This window comes from Pinus tabuliformis, chromosome Q (assembly GCF_031772625.1).
Source record: "Pinus tabuliformis cultivar Carrire ecotype Pingquan chromosome Q, CPIR1, whole genome shotgun sequence".
NCBI classification, from domain to species: domain Eukaryota; kingdom Viridiplantae; phylum Streptophyta; class Pinopsida; order Pinales; family Pinaceae; genus Pinus; species Pinus tabuliformis.
The window spans coordinates 1,165,628,233-1,165,640,839 of NC_142296.1; positions in this window are offsets into that span (position 1 = coordinate 1,165,628,233).

The window sequence follows — 12,607 nt, forward strand, 5'->3', positions numbered from 1 at the left end:
CCAACGGTGCAAACAACGTGTAAATCTGAGTCCGAATGAAGAAATTAGAGCCAATCAAAGATTTAGATCAAAAGTCAATGCCTACGTCAGCAGGACACTTGGAAACCCGAGAATGAGTCACAGGTTCTGGATGATGTAAGCACAAAATATGACGTGGCAATCTGTGATTATTTCACACCACAGTCATTGGATCATCCGATCAAAGGAGATCGATGCATATCGCGTCGAGACATGCAAGCAGGTTAACCTTGAAAATGGACGCAGTGTGGTTATTCAAAAGAAGTTAAACTTCTTTGAGTTCCGGCAAGAAAGCGGTAAATGGTTTCTTCTGCGCCCTAAAGGTGGGAAGTGGTTTTTCGAAAATCTACGCGATTCCATTGAGCGGTCGACACATAGCACACCAAAACAGCTTTCTTGCATGCTTTCAGAGTCTTAACTGTCGAGCTAGTTGGAATACGAAATTGCGCGATAGCCGTCGGATCGAGCAGGACATATCAATGGTGGAGATCGTCCAGGTTAGTTGACGATCGGACGTTGCGATAGCCGTCGAATCGTATGGTATCGAGATCTGCTCTAGGTAAAGGCCAGATGGTTTGGGTCAACCCCACGCCCGCCAGTCCTTTGGTATATCCTTTGATTTTAATGTTATCGTATTATTCTACATTCACTGCAGTTTGTAACTATATATGCTATATCAATACCATAACACAAGGAATAAACAACCAGTGTGGTTTTGAACCGTTCCAGGGGGTTTGGAGGTCATAGTGGCCAAGTAAAGTCGAGTGTATACTCGTTTTAACTTGGAAACTCGAGCTTAACACAACGATGAGATCCATTTTCGTGTTTAAGACTTTGCTTTTGAGTTCACACCTGTGACAACAATTTGAAGACATAATAAAGAGGTCAGCACTGGAAGCGAAAGGACCAGGAGATGTAGCCAAGAAGTCTGGAGAACTCCTTTATTAAATTTGGTTGTGTTGATGTGTTTTGAATGTGTTTATGTTATTCGCAATCTTTTCGATCTGTTGCACTAAGTAACATAGGCAACTTCACACATAGTCTATAATACCTTTTTCATTAACAGATCAAGTGGTATCAGAGCTCAAGGTTTTTAAGGTTGACAAGTTTGTGTGGAGATTTGAATGCTTACTAGGTTGAGGCTCGGACGAGGTGAAGGTGAACTTGTTGAGGCGAATCCAGAGATTGGAAGGGTCTTTTCACAAAGAAGGATGGCAGATGAAACTCCACTTGGGTCAGAATCCCAATTCTTGGATAGTTTCATGACGATACGTGCAATGGTGGAAGAGATGTATAATGAGTTTAAAAAGGGTAAAGGTGAAGGCACTTCATCACCTAAACCAGAAAAAGGAGTAGAGGAACCTTTTCTTTTTGTTCCTCCAGATAAAGAAGATAAAGGAAAAGGAGGAATTCTTCCTCCACCATCTCCTCCATCATCACCATCATTGTCATCATCATCGTCTTCTTCTCATAAGACTAGTTCTTCTAAAAAGAAAAAAAAGAAATCCTCTTTGATCAAATTAGATGTAAAATTTGATTTTCCAATTTATGATGGAGAACTTAACGTTGAAAAGCTTGATAATTGGATAAGACAAATTGATGTATATTGCAGGGTGTAGAAAGTTGATTCAGAAAGGAAGAAGATCCAGCTTGCTAGCCTTCGACTTGGAGGAACCACACTTGTATGGTGGGAAGGCAAGACACAAGCAGATCTCCAAAAACATGGTAAAATCATTTCAACTTGGAATGAATTTGTTTCTGCCATTAAAAAGCAATTTTATCCTTTGGCTTATATGCAACAAGCAATGATGAGTTGGCAAACACTACGTTAATTAAAAGGTCAAAGTGTTCAAAGTTATACTCAGGAATTCCGTAAGAGAGCTTTAACATTAGGCATATCATTGGACTCACCAGAGACATTGTTGAAATACATAGGTGGTCTTCATAGTTATTTGAGGCATACCATACTTATGTTTAATCCAACTAGCTTAGATGATGTATCCGTTCAAGCAACTCATCTATAAGCTAGAGGTAAAAATGTAACCCAAGATGTTGGGAAATCATCCAAACCTATTGAAAGCAAGAGTAAAGGCAAGAAGAAACTGAAATGGAAGGAGAGGAAAACAAACACTGTGAAGAAGGATAAACCTTCATGCACTCATTGTAAGAAGGAAGGACACGATGAGGCACACTGCTGGTCTTTGCATCCATAATTGAAGCCTAAGAAGTTCGGGAGTAAAGAGCGAAAGAATGTTGCTACTATTCAAAAGGACTTGGGATTAGACTCAGGTGACGAGACAACGGTTACAGCTACAGGTATAAAAGGTAAAGATTCTAAAGCATCTACAAGTACTTCTTTGCATTCTATTGATAATGATAATGATGAGAGGAAAAGAAATGAGCTATTTCATATTAAAGTCATTTCCAAGCATACTAAAATTGATACTTTATTTGATAGTGGGTCACAAGTTAATTTGATTTCTGAAGCAATTGTAAAGAAGTTGGGTCTGGAAACAAAACCTCATAAAAATCCATATCAATTAGGTTGGGTGTGTGATAAAACAAAGCTACAAGTTACGAAACAATGTAAACTTCGTTTTGCTATTGGGTCAAAGTTTGTAGATGAGGTTGAGTTAGACATAATCCCATTGGACATATGTGGAATTATATTAGGAAGTCCATACTTGTACGATAGAAATGATATCTTCTATTGAACTGAAAATAAGTATCAACTCACTAAGGATGGAACCGAATATATTGTAAGAGCTCATAAACTCAAAGATAACTTTTCTCTCATAAATTTGAGACAGATGAAAAGAATTGTAAATTCAAGTAAGCAATTTTTACTTATGATTGCAAATGCAAAGGATATTGATAAATCTGATGCATTCCAAGGCTATAATCCTAAACAGAAAGCAGATCTAGTTAAAGTTGTGTCCGATTATGATATTTTGTTTCAAGAGCCTAAAGGGCTTCCACCCAAGCGAGAGATAGAACATGAGATTTATTTGCAGCTAGATGCTCCACTACCTAACATTGGAATGTACAGGTTATCAGCTCTACAGAATGCAGAGATAAAGAAGCAAGTATAGGAATTGCTTGATCAAGGGTTTATTCGACCAAGCACATCACCGTGCGGATCACCTATTGTGTTAGTGTGAAAGAAAGATGGTTCATGGAGAATGTGCATAGATTTTAGAGCATTAAATAAAATCACAATAAAGAATCAATATTCTCTTCCTCATATTGATGATTTGTTAGATCAGTTAAAAGATGCAGTTTACTTCTCTAAATTTGACTTGCGAAGCGGCTCCCATCAGATCAGAGTTGCAGAACAGGATGTATGGAAGATTGCTTTCAAAACGAAGCAAGGACTCTATGAATGGATGGTTATGCCTTTTGGCTTAACTAACGCTCCAAATACATTCATGCGAGTCATGAATGATGTATTTAGACCATTCATTGATGATTTTGTAATAGTCTATTTAAATGACATTCTTGGTTTTAGTAGAACATGGGATGAACATGTAAAGCATGTAAAGCAGATTTTAGATGTTTTGAAAAGAGAAATTCTCTATGTAAAGCTGTCAAAATGTGAATTTGGCATAACATATTTGAATTATTTGGGTTATATTGTAGGGGGTGGTGAATTGAAGATAGATCCTTATAAGGTCGAAGTCATTGTAAATTGGCCTAAGCCCAATACTGCTACAGAAGTTAGAAGTTTCTTAGGGGCACCACAATATTGGAGAAAGTTTATTGCTAACTTTTCTTTTATTGCAGTTCCTTTACATGCTTTGACAAGTGTGAGACAGGTGTTTCAATGGGGAGGAAAACAACAGAAAGCCTTCGACACATTGTAAGAAAGGATCAGTACAACACCAGTACTAGCACTGTCAGATCTTCAGCATCCATTTGAGATCGATATAGATGCAAGTGAATATGCCATGGGGGCAGTGTTGATGCAGCACAGAAAGCCTATATGCTTTCATTATGAGACAGTCATATCAGCAGTAGTTAACTATCCTACATATGATAAAGAATTTTATGCATTAGCTCAGAGTGTTAAAAAGTGGAAACATTACATAAAGGGTAAAGAAACAATCATACACACAGATCATCAACCACTTCAATATTTATACTCACAAACTAAATTGAAAAAATCAAGACACTATCAGTGGATGGGGTTTGTAGAGAAATTTCATCTTGTTATTAGATATAAGAAGGGCATACATAATAAGGTTGCAAACATGTTATCAAGACCAATTATAAATGCATCCACAATACTTAAGCATAATTCGGTAATTCATGAAAGTTACATTGAACAATATGTCAAGACACAGATTTTAAGGGTGTATATGCAACTTTAAGTCATGGAAAGCAGGTAGAATAATTGGATTATTATATAAAGGACAAACTCTTATATCATTTGGGAAAGTTATGCATTCCACAAACTGAAAGAGTTAATATGATTTGAGAAGCACATACTTCTCTCATATCAGGTCATTTTGGTGTAAGTAAAACAGTTGCACAATTACAAAGATTCTGCTATTGGCCATGAATAAATGAGATAGTTTCTAGATATATCAAAGGATGTATTATGTGTACTACAAGCAAGCCAAGTAATAGAAAATTAGGCTTGTATACTCCACTTCCAATTCCTTTTCGTGCTTGGGAAAGTGTTTCCATGGATTTTGTTTGGGGATTGCCAAAGTCTAGAAAGGGTCATGATTATTTGTATGTAGTTGTGGATAAGTTCAGTAAGATGTGTATTTTGACACCATGTAATACACATGTCACAACTGAACAAACTGCAAAGTTGTTCTTTCAAAATGTATGGGTTCATTTTGGGTTACCCACTTCTATTGTATCCAATCGAGATTCTCGATTTGTCGGGAAATTTGGTCAAGTCTATGGGACTTAATGGACACAAACTAAAGAAGAGCACGACGTTTACAGGCAAACAGATGGTCAGACAGAAGTGGTCAACAAGACAATGATACAGTTGCTTCGAGGATATTGCATCAAGCATCCCAAACTTTGGGATGAGCATTTGTGTTATGTGCAGCATGCTTACAACCATGCAAAACATTCTTCTACTCAGAGATCTCCTTTTGAGACTTGTTTTCGTTTTATACCGAAGTCTCCCTTGGATTTTGTCTTTGGTAAAGACATAGCAGTTGATGGACACAGTGATGTGGACAAAGCAACCAAGTTCATTGAACAAATCTAGGAAATTCACTAGGTAGTACAGGAACAGCTAGAAAGAAGCCAAGCAAGGTATAAGGCGCGACATGAAAAGAATCGAGTTGAGCATAGTTTTCAAGTTGGTGATCAAGTCTAGTTGTACATCAGCAAATAAAGACTGCAAGGGGAAGGTAAAAAGTTGAAACCAATTAGATATGGTCCTCTCAAAATACTTGATAAAACTGGTGAAAATGCTTTCCTCCTAGATCTACCAACTTATATGTAGATCCATTCTGTCGTAAATGTTGAAAACTTGTGGTTATATGAGTCGTCATTGATTGAAGATCCCGAAGAGCAAGGTAAGATACCTTCCATTGAAGAACTTTTTCCCAGGTATCTCAATGAGTTACAAGAGGACACAGTTCTAGACAAGAGGATAAGAACTTCGTGACGAGTAAATGTTGAGTATCTTCAAGTTGGACTCAAAGGAACAAATCCAAGTAAAGCACGATGGATACAGATTGGAAAAGTGAAGGAACTTTATCCTCACTTACTCGACAGCTAAAACCAACTTTTGGTGGACAAAAAGCTTCCAGTGGGGAGGAGTGATCCAAAATGGATTCAGTTTTGCCTCCAGATCAAAAGTCTTCAAATGCATGTGAAAGTGGGCTCACGTTGAAGTGCTCATTAATACGAATCCAATGGTGCAAACAACGTGTAAATCCGAGTCTGGATGAAGAAATTAGAGCCAATCAAAGATTTAGGTCAAAAGTCAATGCCTACGTCAGCAGGACACGTGGCAACCCGGAATGAGTCACAGGTTCTAGATGATGTAAGCGCAGAAGATGACATGGAAATATGTGATTGGTTCAACACCACAGTCATTGGATCGTCTGATCAAAGGAGATCAATGCATATCGCATCGAGACATGTAAGCAGGTTAACCTTGAAAACGGACGCAATGTGGTTATTCAAAAGAAGTTAAACTTCTTTGAGTTCCGGCAGGAAAGCGGTAAACGATTTCTCGTGCGCGCTAAAGGTGGGAAGTGGTTTTTCGAAAATCTACGTGATTCCACTAAGCGGTCGACACGTAGCACACCAAAATAGCTTTCTCGTGTGCTTTCGGAGTCTTAACCGTCGGGCTAGTTGGAGCGCAAGATTGTGCGAAAGTCGTCAGATTGAGAAGGACAGATCGACGGTGGAGATTGTCTGGGTTAGTTGACAATCGGACGATGCGATAGCTGTCGGATCGTATGGTATCGAGATCTGCGCCGGGAAAAGGCTAGACGGTCAAGGTCAACCCTACACCTACCGGTCCTTTGGTTTATCCTTTGATTTTAATGTTATCGTATTATTCTACATTCACTGCAGTTTGTAACTATATATGGTATATCAATACCATAACACAAGGAATAACCAACCAGTGTGGTTTTCAATCGTTCCAGGGGGTCTAGAGGTCATAGTGGCCAAGTACGGTCGAGTGTATACTCGTTTTGACTCAGAAACTCGAGCTAAACACAGCGGTGAGATCCATTTTCGTGTTTGAGACTCTGTTTTTGAGCTCACACCTATAACAGCAATTTGAAGACATAATAAAGAGGTCAACACTGGAAGCGAAAGGACCAGGAGACGTAGCCAAGAAGTCTGGTGAACTCCTTTATTAAATTTGGTTGTGTTGATGTGTTTTGAATGTGTTTTCTAATTGTTTAAGTGTTTATGTTATTCGCAATCTTTTCGATCCATTGCACTAAGTAACATAGGCAACTTCACACATAGTCTATAGTACCTTTTTCATTAACATATCATTTCCCCAGAGTGAGGAGTGGTAGGGAAAGATCTGACTCAGGCTCAAACTCATCCCACCAAGGGTTATACACATCCATATTTGGTTTTGGGGGGTAAATATTAAGGTTCTGGGTTGCTTGGCGTTTCTAGATCACCATGGATCCCGCCCTGCAGCCTATAAATGCGTCCGCAGTGGCCAGCTAAGGTCTCCCTAGGATCAAAGGATGCCCCCCGAAATTGGATTTGGGCTGTAAAATAAGGAAATCAGTCGGGTATCTCCAGGAGGCTACCATAATCACTATATCTTCTAACATCCCCTCAGGTTTAACATGGGACCTATCTGCCAATTCCAGCACAGTAGGGGTGTGTCTAAGTCCTTGTAGCCCGAGAGCGATGAAGAGATATTTCGTCATTACATTAATGGTAGCCCCAAGATCAATTAATGTATTGGCTATGGGTTGATCATTAATGTATATGGTGACTGTAGGCTTTCTTGGATCATTGTGCTTAGTAAGGACAGGCTAAGCAAACATTAATTCGGATAACTCTCCCATCACATGTATGGTGGCAGGGTCTTTAGGCTTTCTTCCAGGTTTCTTGATGCACAAATCTCTCACTGTCTTGGCATAGATAGGTACTTCCTTAAGGGCTTGCAGCAAAGGGATTTGTACATACAGATTTTTCAACTCCCTGAGGAAATCAACTTCAGGCTGGGAAACCATCCTAGATACAGCCAGTCTCTGAGGATACGGGGGTTCCTGCGTAACAACCATTGAATCTGCTGTTACAGGTGTATCAACCTTCCTTGAAGTAGTTGTTACAGGTGTAACAATTCTTCTCGGGTTGGCTATTACAAATGTAACAACTTCCTCTATATCAGCCTTCATAGGCGCAGTAACTGCCTCAAAGTCTCTGACTTCTCCTCTAGATGGTTCACAATCTTCCTCCGTAATGATAGGGGAGTGACTAGGGTTAATTACTACGCCCGATCACAATTGTATTTCATTAAATTCCACAGGGGTAATAAGGTAAGTCTAAAAGGTCGTAGGAGCCTCTATGCCCTGAGCTACTTTATTTTTTGGGTTTGGGTTAGGTTGCACAGGTAGTTGGGGTCGTACAATTGGCGGAGGAGCAGAAGCTTGGGAAGGAGGTAACTACAGTTGTTGCTGCATGGGTGGTGCAGGAAAGGCTATTCTGAGCATTTCCTCTCTAGTTATGGTTCCAAGGGTATGGTTGGGGTTGAGGATATTGGACAGGAGGAGATGGAGACCATTGGTTCCAGGGTGAAGGAAACTAAGCTAAAGGAGGGGCAGAATATTTCCGTGGACATGGTCGATTATTATATGCATTGTTCCATGAATTGAAAGAGGAAAAGTCTTGAGACATACCTGGAGGTCGCAGTTGCCATAACCTCCATGGTGCTGTTAGCTCTGCTATTCAATTCAGCATTTCGAGGATCAAATACAGGCCTGATCGAGTCGTTTTCTCTCAAAAAGGGGATGTGCATCAGTTGTTCTTCTCCTGCTCCTCCATTTTTGTGTACTCCCATAGCCCCCCGCTGCATGTGTTTTCCTCCATTTCACCTCTAAATTGTTGTGAAAGCCTATGTTCTTTCGGCCCTCGAGCGCTAATTTTGAATCGTCATGTAACCACAATCACCTGACCGTGTGATTTTCCCGTCACCACAGCCTTTTTTCCCACGCGCTAAACCTCATTTATCTCCTCGCCGTCTGATCGTTTGTCGCAGGATCCGACGGCATCCACTCCTCCTGCTTCGGTAAACTGCACGCACGTTAATCCACGGGGAAAGCGGTTTGCTGCCGGTCCCAACCGCCACGCGTCGCAGTTCTAGTAGATCGCGAGGCCGTGTACGAATAACACCGCAACTCCAAAGGCGGTGCGATAATTACCACCCGCTGCTCAAAACCACTTTCCCGGCCATTAAATCCCTTGCATCTTCCGTGCCCGACGACCGTTGGATCTCCCCGCTCGTGATCCAATGGCCCGCGATCTCCCCGCTCTCATATCTCCCGATGGCTCCTGCAAATCAATCTTCGCCGTCCATCTGTGAGATCAGATGGATCACAATCATTTGTGCCTCCGTTTCCCCTGACACCTCCCACCGAGAGATCTCCGCCGTTCGTTCGTTGGATCTAACGGCTGATGTTCATTCCCGTCCCACCCATGCATCCGCTGTGCAGTCTTGTGCCCCCGACCTGTACCATGTTCCCGAAGGAAGAAGGAGGCCAGAATCCAGTACCCTGCGCCATTACTCCTCAACAACTGTGTTCAAGAGCAGCATGGCCAAGAAAGAAAGGACAATCCTCAAGCAGTTAAACGCCTTCAGCAGTTATGGAAATTTATTTATACAACACTCAACCTGCTTGAGGAATACAATAGAGTACCAGAGAACGTCAAATTCATTCATTGAAGCAGCAGATTGCAGCAGAGACCTATATCAGAGAGTTAAGGTGGTTGGTGGTGCATTATGACCCCTCCACGCATAGAGCAACAGAAAAATTTTGTAATCAAACTCTATACATACCCAAAAAGACAATGTAATGAGGTTGATGGTTGTTGTTTTGATGTAAGGTTCAACTTCTGGAGACTATAACTACTTTGATACTTGCAGCGTCTGGTCTTCATTTTCAGCTAATACAAGCTTCTTTTGTTGTTAATTGCTCACTTTCCATTTCTACTATGTTCTAGGTTGTGCCTGTTATGCATTTTTCATGTGCTCTTGATATTTAGCATTAGAGGGGTTGTCATCCCACCTCTGTGTTGAAGTCTAGTATGTATCATTGAATGTGTTATGCATGTTTCTATTTACTTAGTGCCAGAGAGTTGTCATCTTGTTTGTGCATTAGGAAATAGATTTGTAGACCTCTTTACTAGTTGCAGCCGGCCATCACATGGTCTTGTGCATCTGCTTGTGTGGTCAGTATTCTCCATGTTCACTTAATCCTCAAACTGTGAGTAATTGGTGGTCTAAAGCCTTGTAGTCTAGGGGTGTTCACCCATGTCTGGAGTTAAGCATAGTAGAAGTGGTTATCTGGCTTGAATATACATCATTCCTTCCATTCATCCATTTCCAACATTTTGTTGAGTTTGTAATGTTCCCAAGCATCTCTGAGATACAACCTAGGAGAGTTTCTTGGGGTGATAACAGGTGCAATGAAGTAAGAGGATTGCACCTCTTCGCTTGATTCTCTAAGTGATGCCTTTAGTCTAGGGAGCTCTAGACACTTCTCTATCGAATGTTCCAGGTCACAGATATTGTAGAGGCTAATGTTGTTCAGTTCACATACCCTGTAAGGATGTTTCTTCTGACAAGTCAGGCAGAACACAGCTACGGGTGTATCAGCTTCTCGTTGTGCCTTTTTGATCTGTGTTGTTATTATCTGGGTTGAGAGAGTACTAAGGATATCGGTCTTGAAATTTTCGAACAAATTTCCAATCTCCACTTTGGTTACTCCTCTGCCTGTCGATTTTTGCATGCGAACAAAGGCATCTTGAATCATACTTCTTCCTCTAGATGATCCTCGAGAGCATCTTAAGCAAAGCTTGACAATTTTCGCAAATGGATCTTATGATATATCCCCCTTACCTAATAAGTTCAGGGTGTTAAGGCAGTTGTCCCTCATTCCTCTGATGAATATAGTCTTCAAGATTTCCAAGTCTAAATCACTCTATTTAGACCTCTGCAAATTGTAGTGGAACCGTTCCACATAATCTTCTAGGATTTCTTCCTCCTTCTGTGTCATTCTAAATATATCTTCCCTCAGGTCCCTAGTCCTACAATATTCTTAGTACTTTGACAATAACATCTCCTTCATATCATTCCATGTTGAAATGGAAGCGGGGCCTAATCCCATGAACCATCTCAAGGCTGCCCCTTTTAAGGTAGCAAGGAATAGTTTTAACTTTTGAGCATCTGTTATATAATCATAACTTCTACACAAGACATCAAACTCAAATAGAAATGTATCTGGATCTTCCATAGTCATCCCCTGAAAGGATGGTAAGGATGATAGAGGAATATTCTTCATAGGAGCTTCACCCTTGAGATTCCCAATTGGGAATTCAAAAGTGGTAGTGGTGGTGTCTATTTTAGCATTGTTATCATTGTTGTCCCCCATGATTAATTCTTCTAATCCTTCCTGTAGCGGACATTCTTCCAACTGCATCTGTGATGGCTCTGCAGATGTGATTAATGCCTCAGATACTCCTGGAGTTGGTTGTTTCACCGCACTACCTGTATCCGGATATTGATAAGTCTCTAAGTGCTTTTCCTTCTCAGGTGTCCGATGTTCCCCCTCAATTTCCCCTTGGCCCTTGGTCCTCAAACTCTGGCTACTCACTTCCCCTTCTTGCTCATGAATCAAATCCTTGATCTTGAAGGTATGAGTGTTGGCCTTAGAATGATATGGTCCCGAGATGGAGGGATTGGAGGTCGCTTCTTTCGCTATGGGAGTAACAGCCTTTTGTGGCCCTGTCCTCCTTGCATTCCTTTGAGAGCTATACTGTTCTTTTTCTGCCTTGGATATTAATTCCTAGATAGATGTATTCCTTCCCAAATCTTCACCCTTCATTTCATTTTTACAACCCGTCGTTCCTGTGACTTATTAGAGTGGGGGTGATTTCAGTATCTCTGCAAGTCCTAAAATGTACACACATGGAGCCTATGTGTGTCAAATCAAACTCTAAGTATCTCAGTCTTCGACAGTGGTGAGCCCACCCAGGTATGTTAGAGCAATGCGCAAGTTCTTACCTCTCGTCTTACCGCCCAGCAACTGAAGAGCTGAAGGCACACTTATCAAAGCATCAAAATTTCCTAAGTGTCCTAGTGATCACAATGGTGAGCCTACCCAGGTATGTTAGAGTGATGCGCAGGTTCTTACCTCTCGTCTTACTGCCCACCAGTTGTGGACTAGGAGCACTTCTATATTAAACAAACAACTTGACTGATTGAATTGTCAACTTGCCATCCTCGATAATGGCGCCAAAATGTGGTGTTGTTTTATCAACCTTAATTGACTCAGACTGCAACATTAATTGTCAACCCAGGGTAGGACTTGTTATTTCAATGGTGTTCGCACTATCTGTGCCGATACACTTCGGCCAAGCATAAGAAATTGCAGAAAAACTATAAAAGGTGTCACTGATATAATTTACCGAGTCAATCATGTATGTATATATATAAAAAAACCATCTACATAATCAAATCACACTTCGCAACTATTGAAATAAAGGCGCGCCACACCTAGAGCTAACATCTATTCCAGCTGGTTACTATTCCTCTGTTGTTTAACTCTGTGTAACAGCATAAGATAAAAAGAAACAGTAGCAAATGCAATCCACAATATGTGCAGTAACAGCGAGAAACTATAAATCAATAAACTGAACTGAAATGTACACTACCTAATCGTTGCAATCCCTGCCAAATAGGAAGGCCCTTCCTCCTCCGCAGGGCGCAAGAAGACACAAAAAGTGATTAACGGATCAATTGAGAAGCAATAACAGCATCACCGCGCCAATTGATATTAAAATAAGTTTAGGAGTTACCGAAACAGAGTAACAATACTCTTCTATATGTATAACTCTGATACATAAAAAA